This window comes from Schistocerca serialis, chromosome 1 (genome assembly GCF_023864345.2).
Source record: "Schistocerca serialis cubense isolate TAMUIC-IGC-003099 chromosome 1, iqSchSeri2.2, whole genome shotgun sequence".
NCBI lineage: Eukaryota > Metazoa > Arthropoda > Insecta > Orthoptera > Acrididae > Schistocerca > Schistocerca serialis.
This window is the reverse complement of record NC_064638.1, coordinates 57,688,059-57,709,166: the sequence shown is the minus strand read 5'-3', so window position 1 is coordinate 57,709,166 and position 21,108 is coordinate 57,688,059.

Sequence of the window (21,108 nt, the reverse complement as noted above, 5' to 3'; positions counted from 1 at the left end):
TGTGTTTCATCGTCAAGAAGTAGGTGCAAGGTATACCAGTAAATCTGAAGTGAAGCATCGGATTTTCAAACTGGACTCACAGGAGAGGTTCAATACATAGAAAGTGAGAGTGTCAGTCCTCTTGTACCTAAGTCGGCATTGTGCCATTTGTATTAAATTCGGATGCAAACTCTGTGTTTCATCGTCCATAAGTAGGTCCAAGGGATACAGTAAACTTGAAGTGAAGAATCGGAATCTAAAACTGGACTCACAGGAGAGGTTCAAATCATAGTAAGTGAGAGTGTAAGACATCTAGTACTTAAGTCGGCATTGTGCCTTTTGTATTAAAATCGGATGCAAACTCTGTGTTTTATCGTTAATACGAAGATCCAAGGGATATAGTAAACCTGAAATGAAGCATCGGTATCTAAAACTGGACACACTGGAGAGGTTCAAATCATAGAAAGTTAGAGTGTCAGTCCTCTTGTACTAAAGTCGGCATTGTGCCTTTTGTATTAAATTCGGATGCAATTTCTGTGATTCATCGTCAATAAGAAGGTGCAAGGAATACAGTAAACCTCAAGTGAAGCATCGGAATCTAAGACTGGACTCACAGGAGAGGTTCAAATCATAGGAAGTGAGAGTGTTAGACTTCTTGTACTTAAGTCGGCATTGTGCCTTTTGTACTAAATTCGGATGCAATTTCTGTGTTTCATCGTCGATAAGAATGTCCAAGGAATACAGTAAACCTGAAGTGAAGCATCGGAATCTAAAACTGGACTCACAGGAGAGGTTCAAATCATTGAAAGTGAGATGTGTCAGTCCTCTTTTACTTAAGTCGGCATTGTGCGTTTGGAATTTAATTCCGATGCAATTTTTGTGTTTCGTTGTCAATAAGAAGGTCCAAGGGTTACAGTAAATCTGAAGTGAAGCATCGGAATCTAAAACTGGACTCACAGGAGTGGTTCAAATCATAGAAAGTTAGAGTGTCAGTCCTTTGTACTAAGGTCGGCATTGTGCCTTTTGTTTTAAATTCGGATGCAAACTCTGTGTTTCATCGTCAATAAGAAGGTCCAAGTGATACAGTACACCTGAAGTGAACCATCGGAATCTAAAACTGGACTCACAGTAGAGGTTCAAATCATAGAAAGTGAGAGTGTCAGTCCACCTGTACTTAAGTCGGCATTGTGCATTTGTATTAAATTCAGATGCCATTTCTGTGTTTCATCGTCAATAAGAAGGTGCAAGGTATACAGTAAACCTGAAGTGAAGCATCGGAATCTAAAACTGGACTCACAGGAGAGGTTCAAATCACAGAATGTGAGAGTGTCACTCCTCTTGTACCTAAGTCGGCATTGTGCCTTTTGTATTAAATCCGGATGACATTTCTGTGTTTCATCGCCAATAAGAAGGTCCAAGGGATACAGTAAACCTGAAGTGAATCATCGGAATCTAAAACTGGACTCACAGGAGAGGTTCAAATCACAGAATGTGAGAGTGTCAGTCCTCTTCTACTTAGGACGGCATTGTGCTTTTTGAATTTAATTCCGATGCAATTTCCGTGTTTCATCGTCAATAAGAAGGTCCAAGGGAATCAGTAAACCTAAAGTGAAGCAACGGAATCTAATACTGGACTCACAGGAGAGATCGAATCATAGAAAGTGAGAGTGTCAGTCCTCATTTACTTAAGACGGCGTTGTGCCTTTTGAATTTAATTCCGATGCAATTTCTGTGTGTCATCGTCAATAAGAAGGTCCAAGGGATACAGTAAACCTTAAGTGTAGCATCGGAATCTAAAACTGGTCTCAAAGGAGAGGTTCAAATTATAGAATATTAGAGTGTCAGTGCTCTTTTACTTAGGTCAGCATTGTGCGTTTTCTATTACATTCGGATGCAATTTCTGTGTTTCATCGTCAATAAGAAGGTCCAAGGGATACAGTAAACCTGTAGTGAAGCATCGGAATCTAAAACTTGACTCACAGGAGCGGTTCAAATCATAGAAAGTTAGTGTCAGTCCTCTTGTACTTAAGTCGGCATTGTGCCATTTGTATTAAATTCCGATGCAATTTCTGTGTATTATCGTCAATAAGAAGGTCCAAGGGATACGGTAAACCGGAAGTGAAGCATCGGAATCTAAAACCGGTCTCACAGGAGATGTTCAAATCATAGAAAGTGAGAGTGTCAGTCCACTTGTACTTAAGTCGACATTGTGCCTTTTGTATAAAATTCGGATGCAATTTCTGTGTTTCATCGTCAATAAGAAGGTGCAAGGGATACAGTAAACCTGAAGTGAAGCATCGGATTCTAAGACTGGACTCACAGGAGAGGTTCAAATCATAGAAAGTGAGAGTGTCAGTCCTCTTGTACTTAAGTCGGCATTGTGCCTTTTGTATTAAATTCGGATGCCATTTCTGTGTTTCATCGTCAATAAGAAGATCCAAGGGATACAGTAAACCTGAAGTGAAGCATCGGAATCTAAAACTGGACTCACAGGAGAGGTCCAAATCATAGAAAATTAGAGTGTCAGTCCTCGTGTACTTATGTCGGCATTGTGCCTTATGTATTAAATTCGGATGCAAACTGTGTGTTTCATTGTCAATAAGAAGGTCAAAGGGATACAGTAAACCTGAAGTGAAGCATCGGACTCTAAAACTGGACTCACAGGAGATGTTCAAATCACAGAAAGTGAGAGTGTCAGTCTTCTTGAACTTAAGTCGGCATTCTGCTTTTTGAATTTAATTCCGATGCAATTTCTGTGTTTCATCGTCAATAAGAAGGACCCAGGGATACAGTAAACCTGAAGTGATGCAACGGAACCTGAAACTGGAATCACAGGAGAGGTTCGAATCATAGAAAGTGAGAGTGTCAGTCCTCTTTTACTTAAGTCGGCGTTGTGCCTTTTGAATTTAGTTCCGATGCAATTTCTGTGTGTCATCGTCAATAAGAAGGTCCAAGGGATACTGTAAACCTGAAGCGAAGCATTGGAATAAAAAATTGGACTCACAGGAGAGATTCAAATCATAGATAGTTAGAGTGTCACTCCTCTTGTACTTAAGTCGGTATTGTGCCTTTTGTATTAAATTCCGATGCAATTTCTGTGTTTCATCGTCAATAAGAAGGTCCAAGGTATACAGTAAACCTTAAGTGAAGCATCGGAATCTAAAATTGGAATCACAGGAGAGGTTCAAATCATAGAATGTTAGAGTGTCAGTCCTCTTTTACTTAAGTCGGCATTGTGCCTTTTGTATTACATTCGAAATCAATTTCTGTGTTTCATCGTCAACAGAAGGTCCAAGGGATACAGTAAACCTGAAGTGAAGCATCGGAATCTAAAACTGGACTCACAGGAGAGGTTCAAGTCATAGAAAGTGAGAGTGTCAGTCCTCTTGTACTTAAGTCATCATTGTGCCTGTTGTATTAAATTCGGATGCAATTTCTGTGTTTCATCGTCAATAAGAAGGTGCAAGGTATACAGTAATCTTGAAGTGAAGCATTGGAATCTAAAACAGGACTCACAGGAGAGGTTCAAATCGTAGAAAGTGAGAGTGTCAGTCCTCTTGTACTTAAGTCATCATTGGGCCTTTTGTATTAAATTCGGATGCAATTTCTGTATTTCATCCTCAATAAGAAGATGCAAGGTATACAGTAAACCTGAAGTGAAGCATCGGAATCTAAAACAGGACTCACAGTAGAGGTTCAAATCATAGAAAGTGAGAGTGTCAGTCCACCTGTACTTAAGTCGGCATTGTGCATTTGTATTAAATTCAGATGCCATTTCTGTGTTTCATCGTCAATAAGAAGGTGCAAGGTATACAGTAAACCTGAAGTGAAGCATCGGAATCTAAAACTGGACTCACAGGAGAGGTTCAAATCACAGAATGTGAGAGTGTCACTCCTCTTGTACCTAAGTCGGCATTGTGCCTTTTGTATTAAATCCGGATGACATTTCTGTGTTTCATCGCCAATAAGAAGGTCCAAGGGATACAGTAAACCTGAAGTGAAGCATCGGAATCTAAAACTGGACTCACAGGAGAGGTTCAAATCACAGAATGTGAGAGTGTCAGTCCTCTTCTACTTAGGACGGCATTGTGCTTATTGAATTTAATTCCGATGCAATTTCCGTGTTTCATCGTCAATAAGAAGGTCCAAGGGAATCAGTAAACCTAAAGTGAAGCAACGGAATCTAATACTGGACTCACAGGAGAGATCGAATCATAGAAAGTGAGAGTGTCAGTCCTCATTTACTTAAGACGGCGTTGTGCCTTTTGAATTTAATTCCGATGCAATTTCTGTGTGTCATCGTCAATAAGAAGGTCCAAGGGATACAGTAAACCTTAAGTGTAGCATCGGAATCTAAAACTGGTCTCAAAGGAGAGGTTCAAATTATAGAATATTAGAGTGTCAGTCCTCTTTTACTTAGGTCAGCATTGTGCGTTTTCTATTACATTCGGATGCAATTTCTGTGTTTCATCGTCAATAAGAAGGTCCAAGGGATACAGTAAACCTGTAGTGAAGCATCGGAATCTAAAACTTGACTCACAGGAGCGGTTCAAATCATAGAAAGTTAGTGTCAGTCCTCTTGTACTTAAGTCGGCATTGTGCCATTTGTATTAAATTCCGATGCAATTTCTGTGTATTATCGTCAATAAGAAGGTCCAAGGGATACGGTAAACCGGAAGTGAAGCATCGGAATCTAAAACCGGTCTCACAGGAGATGTTCAAATCATAGAAAGTGAGAGTGTCAGTCCACTTGTACTTAAGTCGACATTGTGCCTTTTGTATAAAATTCGGATGCAATTTCTGTGTTTCATCGTCAATAAGAAGGTGCAAGGGATACAGTAAACCTGAAGTGAAGCATCGGATTCTAAGACTGGACTCACAGGAGAGGTTCAAATCATAGAAAGTGAGAGTGTCAGTCCTCTTGTACTTAAGTCGGCATTGTGCCTTTTGTATTAAATTCGGATGCCATTTCTGTGTTTCATCGTCAATAAGAAGATCCAAGGGATACAGTAAACCTGAAGTGAAGCATCGGAATCTAAAACTGGACTCACAGGAGAGGTCCAAATCATAGAAAATTAGAGTGTCAGTCCTCGTGTACTTATGTCGGCATTGTGCCTTATGTATTAAATTCGGATGCAAACTGTGTGTTTCATTGTCAATAAGAAGGTCAAAGGGATACAGTAAACCTGAAGTGAAGCATCGGACTCTAAAACTGGACTCACAGGAGATGTTCAAATCACAGAAAGTGAGAGTGTCAGTCTTCTTGAACTTAAGTCGGCATTCTGCTTTTTGAATTTAATTCCGATGCAATTTCTGTGTTTCATCGTCAATAAGAAGGACCCAGGGATACAGTAAACCTGAAGTGATGCAACGGAACCTGAAACTGGAATCACAGGAGAGGTTCGAATCATAGAAAGTGAGAGTGTCAGTCCTCTTTTACTTAAGTCGGCGTTGTGCCTTTTGAATTTAGTTCCGATGCAATTTCTGTGTGTCATCGTCAATAAGAAGGTCCAAGGGATACTGTAAACCTGAAGCGAAGCATTGGAATAAAAAATTGGACTCACAGGAGAGATTCAAATCATAGATAGTTAGAGTGTCACTCCTCTTGTACTTAAGTCGGTATTGTGCCTTTTGTATTAAATTCCGATGCAATTTCTGTGTTTCATCGTCAATAAGAAGGTCCAAGGTATACAGTAAACCTTAAGTGAAGCATCGGAATCTAAAATTGGAATCACAGGAGAGGTTCAAATCATAGAATGTTAGAGTGTCAGTCCTCTTTTACTTAAGTCGGCATTGTGCCTTTTGTATTACATTCGAAATCAATTTCTGTGTTTCATCGTCAACAGAAGGTCCAAGGGATACAGTAAACCTGAAGTGAAGCATCGGAATCTAAAACTGGACTCACAGGAGAGGTTCAAGTCATAGAAAGTGAGAGTGTCAGTCCTCTTGTACTTAAGTCATCATTGTGCCTGTTGTATTAAATTCGGATGCAATTTCTGTGTTTCATCGTCAATAAGAAGGTGCAAGGTATACAGTAATCTTGAAGTGAAGCATTGGAATCTAAAACAGGACTCACAGGAGAGGTTCAAATCGTAGAAAGTGAGAGTGTCAGTCCTCTTGCACTTAAGTCATCATTGGGCCTTTTGTATTAAATTCGGATGCAATTTCTGTATTTCATCCTCAATAAGAAGATGCAAGGTATACAGTAAACCTGAAGTGAAGCATCGGAATCTAAAACAGGACTCATAGGAGAGGTACAAATCATAGAAATAGAGAGTGTAAATCCTCTTGTACTTAAGTCGGCATTGTGCTTTTTGTATTACATTCGGATGCAATTTCTGTGTTTTATCGTCAATTAGAAGGCCCAAGGGATACAGTAAACCTGAAGTGAAGCATTAGAACTAAAAACTGGACTCACATGAGAGGTTCAAATAATAGAAAGAGAAAGTGTCATTCCTCTTGTACTTAAGTCGGCATTGGGCCTTTTGTATTAAATTTGGATGCAATTTCTGTGTTTCATCGTCAATACGAAGATCCAAGTGATATAGTAAAACTGAAATGAAGCATCGGTATCTAAAACTGGACACACTGGAGAGGTTCAAATCATAGAAAGTGAGAGTGCCAATCCTCTTGTACTAAAGTCGGCATTGTGCCATTTGTATTAAATTCGTATGCAATATCTGTGTTTCATCGTCTATGAGACGGTGCAAGGTATACAGTCAACCTGAAGTGAAGCATCGGAATCTGAAACTGGACTCACAGGAGAAGTTCGAATCATAGAAAGTGAGAGTGTCAGTCCTCTTGTACTTGAGTCGGCATTGTGCCTTTTGTATTAAATTCGGATGCAATTTCTGTGTTTCATCAACAATAAGGAGGTCCAAGGGATACAGTAAACCTGAAGTGAAGCATCGGAATCTAAAACTGGACTCACAGGAGATGTTCAAATCATAGGAAGTTAGAATGTCTGTCCTCTTGTACTTAAGTCGGCATTGTGCCTTTTGTATTCAATTCGGATGCTATTTCTGTGCTTCATCGTCAATAAGAAGGTCAAGGGATACAGTAAACCTGAAGTGAAGCATCGGAATCGAAAACTGGACTCACAGGCGAGGTTCAAATCATAGAATGTTGAAGTGTCAGTCCTCTTTTACTTAAGTCGGCATTGTGCCTTTTGTAATAAATTCCGATGCAATTTCTGTGTTTAATCGTCAATAAGAAAGTGCAAGGTATACAGTAAACCTGAAGTGTAGCATCGGAATCTAAAACTGGACTCACAGGAGAGGTTTATATAATGGAAAGTGAGAGTGTCAGTCCTCTTGTACTTAAGTCGGCATTATGCCATTTGAATAAAATTCGGATGCAATTTCTGTGTTTCACCGTCAATAAGAAGCTCCAAGGGTTACAGTACACCTGAAGTGCAACATCGGAATCTAAAACTGGACTCACAGGAGAGGTTCAAATCAAAGAAAGTTAGAGTGTCACTCCTCTTGTACTTAAGTCGGTATTGTGCCTTTTGTATTAAATACGGATGCAAATTCTACGTTTCATCGTCAATAACATGTTCCAAGGGATACAGTAAACCTGAAGTGGAGCATCGGAATCCAAAACTGGACTCACAGGAGAGATTCAAATCATAGATAGTTAGAGTGTCACTCCTCTAGTACTTATGTCGGTATTGTGCCGTTTGTATTAGATACGGATGCAATTTCTGTGTTTCATCGTCAATAAGAAGGTCCAGGGGATACAGTGAACCTTAAGTGAAGCATCGGAATCTAAAACTGGACTCACAGGAGAGGTTCAAATCATAGAATGTTAGAGTGTCAGTCCTCTTTTACTTAAGTTGGCATTGTGCATTTTGTATTAAATTCCGATGCAATTTCTGTGTTTCATCGTCAATAAGAAGGTCTAAGGCATACATTAAACCTGAAGTGAAGCATCGGAATCTAAAACTGGACTCACAGGAAAGGTTCAAATCATAGAAAGTTAGAGTGTAAGTCCTCTTTTACTTAAGTCGGCATTGTACCTTTTGTATTAAATTCCGATGCAATTTCTGTGTTTCATCGTCAAAAAGAAGGTGCAAGGTATACAGTAAACCTGAAGGGAAGCATCGGAATAGAAAACTGGACTCACAGAAGAGGTTCAAATCATAGAAAGTGAGAGGGCCAGTCCTCTTGTATTTAAGTCGTCATTGTGCCATTTGTATTAAATTCGGATGCAATATCTGTGTTTCATCGTCAATAAGAAGGTCCAAGGGATACAGTAAACCTGAAGTGAAACATCGGAATCTAAAACTGGACTCACAGGAGAGGTTCAAATCATAGAAAGTTAGAGTGTCACTCCACTTGTACTTAAGTCGGTATTGCGCCTTTTGTATTAAATTCGGATGCAATTTCTGTGTTTCATTTTCAATAAGATGGTCCAAGGGATACAGTAAACCTGAAGTGAAGTATCGGAATCTAAAACTAGACTCACAGGAGAGGTTCAAATCATAGAAAGCTAGAATGTCAGTCCTCTTGTACTTAAGTCGGCATTGTGCCTTTTCTATTAAATTCGGATGCAATATCTGTGTTTCATCGTCAAGAAGTAGGTGCAAAGTATACCAGTAAACCTGAAGTGAAGCATCGGATTTTAAAACTGGACTCACAGGAGAGGTTCAATACATAGAAAGTGAGAGTGTCAGTCCTCTTGTACCGAAGTCGGCATTGTGCCATTTGTATTAAATTCGGATGCAATTTCTGTGTTTCATCGTCAATAAGAAGGTCCAAGGGATACAGTAAACCTGAAGTGAAGCATTGGAATCTAAAACTGGACACACAGTAGAGGTTCAAATCATAGTAAGAGAGAGTGCCAGTGCTCTTGTACTTAAGTCAGAATTGTGCCTTTTGTATTAAATTCGAATGCAATTTCTGTGTTTCATCGTCAATTTGAAGGTCCAAGGGATACAGTAAACCTGAAGTGAAGCATCGGAATCGAAAACTGGACTCACAGGCGAGGTTCAAATCATAGAATGTTAGAGTGTCAGTCCTCTTTTACTTAAGTCGGCATTGTGCCTTTTGTAATAAATTCCGATGCAATTTCTGTGTTTAATCGTCAATAAGAAGGTGCAAGGTATACAGTAAACCTGAAGTGTAGCATCGGAATCTAAAACTGGACTCACAGGAGAGGTTTATATAATGGAAAGTGAGAGTGTCAGTCCTCTTGTACTTAAGTCGGCATTGTGCCATTTGAATTAAATTCGGATGCAATTTCTGTGTTTCACCGTCAATAAGAAGCTCCAAGCTATACAGTAAACCTGAAGTGCAACATCGGAATCTAAAACTGGACTCACAGGAGAGGTTCAAATCAAAGAAAGTTAGAGTGTCACTCCTCTTGTACTTAAGTCGGTATTGTGCCTTTTGTATTAAATACGGATGCAAATTCTACGTTTCATCGTCAATAACATGTTCCAAGGGATACAGTAAACCTGAAGTGGAGCTTCGGAATCCAAAACTGGACTCACAGGAGAGATTCAAATCATAGATAGTTAGAGTGTCACTCCTCTAGTACTTATGTCGGTATTGTGCCGTTTGTATTAGATACGGATGCAATTTCTGTGTTTCATCGTCAATAAGAAGGTCCAAGGGATACAGTGAACCTTAAGTGAAGCTTCGGAATCTAAAACTGGACTCACAGGAGAGGTTCAAATCATAGAATGTTAGAGTGTCAGTCCTCTTTTACTTAAGTTGGCATTGTGCATATTGTATTAAATTCCGATGCAATTTCTGTGTTTCATCGTCAATAAGAAGGTCTAAGGGATACATTAAACCTGAAGTGAAGCATCGGAATCTAAAACTGGACTCACAGGAAAGGTTCAAATCATAGAAAGTTAGAGTGTAAGTCCTCTTTTACTTAAGTCGGCATTGTACCTTTTGTATTAAATTCCGATGCAATTTCTGTGTTTCATCGTCAAAAAGAAGGTGCAAAGTATACAGTAAACCTGAAGGGAAGCATCGGAATAGAAAACTGGACTCACAGAAGAGGTTCAAATCATAGAAAGTGAGAGGGCCAGTCCTCTTGTACTTAAGTCGTCATTGTGCAATTTGCATTAAATTCGGATGCAATATCTGCGTTTCATCGTCAATAAGAAGGTCCAAGGGATACAGTAAACCTGAAGTGAAACATCGGAATCTAAAACTGGACTCACAGGAGAGGTTCAAATCATAGAAAGTTAGAGTGTCACTCCACTTGTACTTAAGTCGATATTGCGCCTTTTGTATTAATTTCGGATGCAATTCCTGTGTTTCATTTTCAATAAGATGGTCCAAGGGATACAGTGAACCTGAAGTGAAGTATCGGAATCTAAAACTAGACTCACAGGAGAGGTTCAAATCATAGAAAGCTAGAATGTCAGTCCTCTTGTACTTAAGTCGGCATTGTGCCTTTTCTATTAAATTCGGATGCAATATCTGTGTTTCGTCGTCAAGAAGTAGGTGCAAGGTATACCAGTAAACCTGAAGTGAAGCATCGGATTTTAAAACTGGACTCACAGGAGAGGTTCAATACATAGAAAGAGAGAGTGTCAGTCCTCTTGTACCTAAGTCGGCATTGTGCCATTTGTATTAAATTCGGATGCAATTTCTGTGTTTCATCGTCAATAAGAAGGTCCAAGGGATACAGTAAACCTGAAGTGAAGCATTGGAATCTAAAACTGGACACACAGTAGAGGTTCAAATCATAGTAAGAGAGAGTGCCAGTGCTCTTGTACTTAAGTCAGAATTGTGCCTTTTGTATTAAATTCGAATGCAATTTCTGTGTTTCATCGTCAATTTGAAGGTCCAAGGGATACAGTAAACCTGAAGTGAAGCATCGGAATCTAAAACTGGACTCACAGGAGAGGTTCAAATCTTAGAAAGTTAGAGTGTCAGTCCTCTTTTACTTAAGTCGGCATTGTGAATTTTGTATTAAATTCGGATGCAAACTCTGTGTTTCATCGTCAATAAGAAGGTCCAAGGGATACAGTAAACCTGAAGTGAAGCATCGGAATCTAAAACTGGACTCACAGGAGAGGTTCAAATCATAGTAAGTGAGAGTGTCAGACATCTAGTACTTAAGTCGGCATTCTGCCTTTTGTATTAAAATCGGATGCAAACTCTGTGTTTTATCGTCAATGAGAAGGTGCAAGGTATACAGTAAACCTGAAGTGAAGCATCGGAACCTAAAACTGGACTCACAGGAGAAGTTCAAATCATAGAAAGTGAGAGTGTCAGTCCTCTTGTACTAAGGTCGGCATTGTGCTTTTTGTATTAAATTCGAATGCAATTTCTGTGTTTTATCGTCAATTAGAAGGCCCAAGGGATACAGTAAACCTGAAGTGAAGCATGAGAACTAAAAACTGGACTCACAGGAGAGGTTCAAATAATAGAAAGTGAAAGTGTCAGTCCTCTTGTACTTAAGTCGGCATTGTGCCTTTTGTATTAAATTTGGATGCAATTTCTGTGTTTCATCGTCAATACGAAGATCCAAGGGATATAGTAAACCTGAAATGAAGCATCGGTATCTAAAACTGGACACACTGGAGAGGTTCAAATCATAGAAAGTTAGAGTGTCAGTCCTCTTGTACTAAAGTCGGCATTGTGCCTTTTGTATTAAATTCGAATGCAATATCTGTGTTTCATCGTCAATGAGAAGGTGCAAGGTATACAGTAAACCTGAAGTGAAGCATCGGAATCTAAAACTGGACTCACAGGAGAAGTTCAAATCATAGAAAGTGAGAGTGTCAGTCCTCTTGTACTTGAGTCGGCATAGTGCCTTTTGTATTAAATTCGGATGCAATTTCTGTGTTTCATCGTCAATAAGAAGGTCCAAGAGATACTGTAAACCTGAAGTGAAGCATCGGAATCTAAAATTGGACTCACAGTAGAGGTTCAAATCATAGAAAGTGAGAGTGTCAGTCAACTTGTACTTAAGTCGGCATTGTGCCTTTTGTATTAAATTCGGATGCAATTTCTGTGATTCATCGTCAATAAGAAGGTGCAAGGTATACAGTAAACTTGAAGTGATGCATCGGAATCTATAACTCGACTCACAGGAGCGGTTCAAATCAGAGAAAGTTAGAATGTCAGTCCCCTTGTACTTAATTCCGCATTGTGCCTTTTGTATTAAATTTGGATGCAAATTCTGTGTTTAATTGTCAATTAGAAGGTGCAAGGTATACAGTGAACCTGAAGTGAAGCATCGGAATCAAAAACTGGACTCACAGGAGAGGTTCAAATCATAGAAAGTGAGAGAGTCAGTAATCTTGTACTTAAGTCGGCATTGTGCCTTTTGTATTAAATTCGGATGCAATTTCTGTGATTCATCGTCAATAAGAAGGTCCAAGGTATACAGTAAACCTGAAATGAAGCATCGGAATCTAAAACTGGACTCACAGGAGAGGTTCAAATCATAGAAAGTGAGAGTGTCAGTTCTCTATTACTTAAATCGGCATTGTTCCTTTTGTATTAAATTCGGATGCAATTTCTGTGTCATTGTCATTAAGAAGGTCCAAGGGATACAGTAAAGCTGAAGTGAAGCATCGGAATCTAAAACCGGACTCACAGGTGAGGTTCAAATCGTAGAGAGTGAGAGTGTCTGTCCTCTTGTACTTAAGCCGCCATTGTGCCTTTTGCATTAAATTCAGATGCAATTTCTGTATTTCATCGTCAATAAGAAGGTGCAAGGTATACAGTAAACCTGAAATGAAGCATCGGAATCTAATACTGGACTCACAGGAGAGGTTCAAAACATAGAAAGGTAGAGTGTCAGTCCTCTTTTACTTAAGTCGGCATTGTGCCATTTGTATTAAATTCCGATGCAATTTCTATGTCTCATCGTCAATAAGAAGGTACAAGGTATACAGTAAACCTGAAGTGAAGCATCGGAATCTAAAACTGGACTCACAGGAGAGGTTCAAATCATAGAAAGTTAGAAAGTCAGTTCTCTTGTACATAAGTTGGCATTGTGGCTTTTTGTATTAAATTCGGATGCAATTTCTGTGTTTCATCGTCAATAAGAAGGTCCAAGGGATACAGCAAAGCTGAAGTGAAGCATCGGATTCTAAAACTGGACTCACAGGAGAGGTTCAAATCGTAGAAAGTGAGAGTGTCTGTCCTCTTGTACTTAAGTCGGCATTGTGCCTTTTGTATTCATTTCAGATGCAATTTCTGTTATTCATCGTCAATAAGAAGGTGAAAGGTATACAGTAAACCTGTAGTGAAGCATCGGAATCTAAAACTGGACTCACAGGAGTGGTTCAAATGATACAAAGTGAGTGTTAGTCTTATTTTACTTAAGTCGGCATTGTGCCTTTTGTATTAAATTCGGATGCAAATTCTGCGTTTCATCGTCAATAAGAAGGGGCAAGGTATACAGTAAACCAGAAATGAAGCATCGGAATCTAAAACTGGACTCACAGACGAGGTTAAAATTGTAGAAATTGAGAGTGTCTATCCTCTTGTACTTAAGTCGCCATTGTGCCTTTTGTATTGAATTCAGAGGCAATTTCTGTGTTTCATCGTCAATAAGGAGGTCCAAGGGATACAGTAAACCTGAAGTGAAGGATCGGAATCTAATACTGGACTCTCAGGAGAGGTTCAAAACATAGAAAGTTAGAGAGTCAGTCCTCTTTTACTTAAGTCTGCATTGTGCCATTTGTATTAAATTCCGATGCAATTTCTATGTCTCATCGTCAATAAGATGGTTCAAGGTATACAGTAAACCTAAAGGGAAGCATCGGAATCTAAAACTGGACTCACAGGAGAGGTTCAAATCATAGAAAGTTACAGTGTCAGTCATCTTGTACTTAAGTCGCCATTGTGCCATTTGTATTAAATTCGGATGCAATTTCTGTATTTTTCGTCAATAAGAAGGTCCAAGGAATACAGTAAACCTGAAGAGAAGCATCGGAGTCTAAAACTGGACTCACAGGAGAGGTTCAAATCATAGAAAGTGAGAGTGTCAGTCCTCTTGTAATTAAGTCGGCATTATGCCATTTGTATGAAATTCGGATGCAATTTCTGTGTTTCATCGTCAATAAGAAGGTCCAAGGGATACAGTAAACCTGAAGTGAAGCATCGGAATCTAATACTGGACTCACGGGAGAGGTTCAAATCATAGAGAGTTAGAGTGTCAGTCGTCTTTTACTTATGTCGGCATTGTGCCATTTGTATTAAGTTTCGATGCAATTTCTGTGTCTCGTCGTCAATAAGAAGGTGCAAGGTATACAGTAAACCTGAAGTGAAGCATCGGAATCTAAAACTGGACTCACAGGAGAGGTTCAAATCATAGAAAGTGAGAGTGTCAGTCCTCTTGTAATTAAGTCGGCATTATGCCATTTGTATGAAATTCGGATGCAATTTCTGTGTTTCATCGTCAATAAGAAGGTCCAAGGGATACAGTAAACTTGAAGTGAAGGATCGGAATCTAATACTGGACTCACAGGAGAGGTTCAAAACATAGAAAGGTAGAGTGTCAGTCCTCTTTTACTTGAATCGGCATTGTGCCATTTGTATTAAATTCCGATGCAATTTCTATGTCTCATCGTCAATAAAAAGGTGCAAGGTATACAGTAAACCTGAAGTGAAGCATCGGAATCTAAAACTGGACTCACAGGAGAGGTTCAAATCATAGAAAGTTAGAAAGTCAGTTCTCTTGTACTTATGTCGGCATTGTGGCTTTTGCATTAAATTCGGATGCAATTTCAGTGTTTAATCGTCAATAAGAAGGTCCAAGGGATACAGTAAAGCTGAAGTGAAGCATCGGATTCTAAAACTGGACTCACAGGAGAGGTTCAAATCGTAGAAAGTGGGAGTGTCTGTCCTCTTGTACTTAAGTCGGCATTGTGCCTTTTGTATTCATTTCAGATGCAATTTCTGTTACTCATCGTCAATAAGAAGGTGCAAGGTATACAGTAAACCTGAAGTGAAGCATCGGAATCTAAAACTGGACTCACAGGAGTGGTTCAAATGATAGAAAGTGAGTGTCAGTCTTATTTTACTTAAGTCGGCATTGTGCCTTTTGTATTAAATTCGGATGCAATTTCTGCGTTTCGTCGTCAATAAGAAGGGGCAAGGTATACAGTAAACCAGAAGTGAAGCATCGGAATCTAAAACTGGATTCACAGGAGAGGTTAAAATTGTAGCAATTGAGAGTGTCTATCCTCTTGTACTTATGTCTGCATTGTGCCATTTGTATTAAATTCCGATGCAATTTCTATGTCTCATCGTCAATAAGAAGGTTCAAAGTATACAGTAAACCTGAAGTGAAGAATCGTAATCTAAAACTGGACTCACAGGAGAGGTTCAAATCATAGAAAGTGACAGTGTCAGTCCTCTTGTACTTAAGTCGTCATTGTGCCATTTGTATTAAAATCGGATGCAATTTCTGTGTTTTTCGTCAATAAGAAGGTCCAAGGAATACAGTAAACCTGAAGAGAAGCATCGGAGTCTAAAACTGGACTCACAGGAGAGGTTAAAATCTTAGAAAGTGAGAGTGTCAGCCCTCTTGTAATTAAGTCGGCATTATGCCTTTTTGTATTAAATTCGGATGCATTTTCTGTGTTTCATCGCCAATAAGAAGGTCCAAGGGATACAGTAAACCTGAAGTGAAGCATGGGAATCTATAACTGCCTCACAGGACAGGTTCAAATAATAGAAAGTTAGGGTGTCAATCCTCTTGTACTTATGACGGCATTGTGCCTTTTGTAATAAATTCGGATGCAATTTCTGCGTTTCATCGTCAATAAGAAGGGGCAAGGTATACAGTAAACCAGAAGTGAAGCATCGGAATCTAAAACTGGACTCACAGGAGAAGTTAAAATTGTAGAATTTGAGAGTGTTTATCCTCTTGTATTAAGTCGCCATTGTGCCTTTTGTATTGAATTCGGATGCAATGTCTGTGTTTCATCGTCAATAAGGAGGTCCAAGAGATACAGTAAACCTGAAGTAAAGGATCGGAATCTAATACTGGACTCACAGGAGAGGTTCAAAACATAGAAAGTTAGAGAGTCAGTCCTCTTGTAATTAAGTCTGCATTGTGCCATTTCTATTAAATTCCGATGCAATTCCTATGTCTCACCGTCAATAAGAAGGTTCAAAGTATACAGTAAACCTGAAGTGAAGCATCGGAACCTAAAACTGGACTCACAGGAGAGGTTCAAATCATAGAAAGTGACAGTGTCAGTCCTCTTGTACTAAAGTCGGCATTGTGCTTTTGTATTAAATTCGGATGCAATTTCTGTGTTTTTCGTCAATAAGAAGGTCCAAGGAATACAGTAAACCTGAAGAGAAGCATCGGAGTCTAAAAATGGACTCACAGGAGAGGTTCAAATCATAGAAAGTGAGAGTGTCAGTCCTCTTGTAATTAAGTCGGCATTATGTCAATTGTATTAAATTCGGATGCAATTTCTGTGTTTCATCGTCAATAAGGAGGTCCAAGGGATACAGTAAACCTGAAGTGAAGCATCGGAATGTATAACTGGACTCACAGTACAGGTTCAAATAATAGAAAGTTAGGGTGTCAGTCCTCTTGTACTTATGACGGCATTGTGCCTTTTGTTTTAAATTCGGATGCAATTTCTGTGCTTCATCGTCAATAAGAAGGTCCAAGGGATACAGTAAACCTGAAGTGAGGCATCGGAATCTAAAACTGGACCCACAGGAGAGGTTCAAACCATAGAAAGTGAGAGTGTCAGTTCTCTTTTCCATAAATCGGCATTTTGGCTTTTGTATTAAATTCGGATGCAATTTCTGTGTTTCATCGTCAATAAGAAGGTCCAAGGGATACAGTAAACCTGAAGTGAAGGATCGGAATCTAATACTGGACTCACAGGAGAGGTTCAAAACATAAAAAGTTAGAGAGTCAGTCCTCTTTTACTTAAGTCGGCATTGTGCCATTTGTATTAAATTCCGATGCAATTTCTATGTCTCATTGTCAATAAGAAGGTGCAAGGTATACAGTAAACCTGAAGTGAATCATCGGAATCTAAAACTGGACTCACAGGAGAGGTTCAAATCATAGTAAGTTAGAAAATCAGTCCTCTTGTACTTATGTCGGCATTGTGGCTTTTGTATTAAATTTGGATGCAATTTCTGTGTTTCATCGTCAATAAGAAGGTCCAAGGGATACAGTAAAGCTGAAGTGAAGAATCGGATTCTAAAACTGGACTCACAGGAGAGGTTCAAATCGTAGAAAGTGAGAGTGTCTGTCCTCTTGTACTTAAGTCGGCATTGTGCATTTTGTATTCATTTCAGATGAAATTTCTGTTACTCATCGTCAATAAGAAGGTGCAAGGTATACAGTAAACCTGAAGTGAAGAATCGGAATCTAAAACTGGACTCACAGGAGTGGTTCAAATGATAGAAAGTGAGTGTCAGTCTTATTTTACTTAAGTCGGCATTGTGCCTTTTGTATTAAATTTGGATGCAATTTCTGCGTTTCATCGTCAATAAGAAGGGGCAAGGTATACAGTAAACCAGAAGTGAAGCATCGGAATCTAAAACTGGACTCACAGGAGAAGATAAAATTGTAGAATTTGAGAGTGTCTATCCTCTTGTACTTAAGTCGCCATTGTGCCTTTTGTATTGAATTCGGATGCAATTTCTGTGTTTCATCGTCAATAAGGAGGTCCAAGGGATACAGTAAACCTGATGTGAAGGATCGGAATCTAATACTGGACTCACAGGAGAGGTTCAAAACATAGAAAGTTAGAGAGTCAGTCCTCTTGTACTTAAGTCTGCATTGTGCCATTTGTATTAAATTCCGATGCAATTTCTATGTCTCACCGTCAATAAGAAGGTTCAAAGTATACAGTAAACCTGAAGTGAAGCATCGGAATCTAAAACTGGACTCACAGGAGACGTTCAAATCATAGAAAGTGACAGTGTCAGTCCTCTTGTACTTAAGTCGGCATTGTGCATTTTGTATTAAATTCGGATGCAATTTCTGTGTTTTTCGTCAATAAGAAGGTCCAAGGAATACAGTAAACCTGAAGAGAAGTATCGGAGTCTAAAACTGGACTCACAGGAGAGGTTCAAATCATAGAAACTGAGAGTGTCTGTCCTCTTGTACTTAAGTCGCCATTGTGCCATTTGTATTAAATTCGAATGCAATTTCTGTGCTTTTCGTCAATAAGAAGGTCCAAGGAATACAGTAAACCTGAAGAGAAGCATCGGAATCTAAAACTGGACTCACAGGACAGGTTCAAATAATAGAATTTTAGGGTGTCAGTCCTCTTGTACTTATGACGGCATTGTGGCTTTTGTATTAAATTCGGATGCAATTTCTGTGTTTCATCGTCAACAAGAAGGTCCAAGGTATAAAGTATACCTGAAGTGAAGCATCGGAATCTAAAACTGGACTCACAGGAGAGGTTCAAATCAAAGAAAGTGAGGGTGTCAGTCCTCTTGTACGTAAGTCGGCATTGTGCCTTTTGTATTAAATTCGGATGCAATATCTGTGTTTCATCGCCAATAAGAAGGTCCAAGGGATACAGTAAACCTGACGTGAAGCATCGGAATCTAAAACTGGACTCACAGGAGACGTTCAAATCATAGAAAGTGACAGTGTCAGTCCTCTTGTTCTTAAGTCGGCATTGTGCCTTTTGTATTAAATTCGGATGCAATTTCTGTGTTTCATCGTCAATAAGAAGGTCCAAGGGATACAGTAAACCTGAAGTGAAGCATCGGAATCTGAAACTGGACTCAGAATAGAGGTTTAAATCATAGAAAGTGAGAGTGTCAGTTCTCTTGTAATTAAGTCGGCATTGTGCCTTTCGTATTAAATTCCGATGCAATTTCTGTGTTTCATCGTCAATAAGAAGGTGCAAGGTATGCAGTAAACCTGAAGTGAAGCATCGGAATGTAAAACTGTACTCACAGGAGAGGTTCAAATAATAGAAAGTGAGAGTGTCAGTCCTCTTCTAATTAAGTCGGTATTGTGCCTTTTGTATTATATTCGGATGCAATTTCTGTGTTTCATCGTCAATAAGAAAGTCTGAGGGATACAGTAAACCTGAAGTAAAGCATTCGAATCTAAAACTGGACTCACAGGAGAGGGTTGAATCATAGAAATTTAGAGTGTCAGTCCTCTTGTTCTTAAGTCGGCATTGTGACATTTGAATTAAATTCAGATGCAAACTCAGTGTTTCATCGGCAGTAAGAAGGTCCAAGGGATGCAGTAAACCTGAAGTGAAGCATCGGAATCTATAACTGGACTCACAGGAGAGGTTCAAATCATAGAAAGTTACCGTGTCAGCACTCTTGTACTTAAGTCGGCATTGTGCCATTTGTATTAAATTCGAAAGCAATTTCTGTGTTTCATCGTCAATAAGAAGTCCAAGTACACAAAAACCTGAAGAGAAGCATCGGAATCTAAAACTGGACTCACAGGAGAGGTTCAAATCATAGAAAGTTAGAGTGTCAGTCCTCTTGTACTTAAGTTAACATTGTGCCTTTTGTATTAAATTCGAATGCAATTTCTGCGTTTCATCATCAATAAGAAGGTCCAAGGGATACAGTACACCTGAAGTGAAGTATCGGAATCTATAACTGGACTCACAGGAGAGGTTCAAATCATAGAAAGTTACCGTGTCAGTACTCTTGTACTTAAGTCGGCATTGTGCCTTTTGTATTAAATTCGGATGCTATTTCAGTGTTTCATCGTCAATAAGAAGGTGCAAGGGATACAGTAAACCTGAAGTGAAACATCGGAATCTAAAAGTGGACTCACAGGAGAGGTTCAAATCATAGAATGTGATACTATCATTCCTCTTTTACTTATGTCGGCATTGTGCCTTTTGTATTAAATTTGGATGCAATTTCTGTGTTTCATCGTCAACAAGAAGGTCCAAGGGATACAGTATACCTGAAGTGAAGCATCGGAATCTAAAACTGGACTCACAGGAGAGGTTCAAATCAAAGAAAGTGAGGGTGTCAGTCCTCTTGTACTTAAGTCGGAATTGTGCTTTTTGTATTAAACTCGGGTGCAATTTCTGTGTTTCATCGTCAATAAGATGGTGCAAGGTATACAGTAAACCTGAAGTGAAGAATCGGAATCTAAAACTGGACTCACAGGAGAGGTTCAAATCATAGATAGTTAGGGTGTCAGTCCTCTTGTACTTAAGTCGGCATTGTGGCTTATGTATAAAATTCGGATACAAACTCTGTGTTTCATCGTCAATAAGAATTCCAAGGGATAGAGTAAACCTGAAGTGAAGCATCGGAATCTAGAACTGGACTCACAGGAGAGGTTCAAATCATAGAAATTTAGAGTGTCAGTCCTCTTGTACTTAAGTCGGCACTGTGCCTTTTGTATTAAATTTCGATGCAAACTCTGTGTTTCATCTCCAATAAGATGGTCCAAGGTATACAGTAAACCTGAAGTGAAGCATCGGAATCTAAAACTGGACTCACAGGAGAGGTTCAAATCATAGAAAGTGAGAGTGTCAGTCCCCTTGTACTTAAGTCGGCGTTGTGCCTTTTGTATTAAATTCCGATGCAATTTCTGTGTTTCATCGTCAATAAGAAGGTGCAAGGTATACAGTAAACCAGAAGTGAAGCATCGGAATCTAAATCTGGACTCACAGGAGAGGTTCAAATCAAAGAAGTTGAGAGTGTCAGTCCTCTTGTACTTAAGTCGGCATTGTGCTTTTTCTATTAAATTCGGATGCAATTTCTGTGTTTTATCGTCAATAAGATGGTGCAAGGTATACAGTAAACCTGAAGTGAAGCATCGGAATCTGAAGCTGGACTCACAGGAGAGGTACAAATCATAGAAAGTGAGAGTGTCAGTCCTCTTGTACTTAAGTCGGCATTGTGCCTTTAGTATTAAATTCGGATGCAATTTCTGTGTTTCATCGTCAATAAGAAGGTCCAAGGGATACAGTAAACCTGAAGTGAAGCATCAGAATCTAAAACTGGACTCACAGGAGAGGTTCAAATCATAGAAAGTGAGAGTGTCAGTCCTCTTGTACTTAAGTCGGCATTGTGCCTTTAGTATAAAATTCGGATGCAAACTCTGTGTTTCATCGTCAATAAGAAGGTCCAATTTATATAGTAAACCTGAAGTGAAGCTTCGGTATCTAACACTTGACCCACAGGAGAGGTACAACTCATAGAT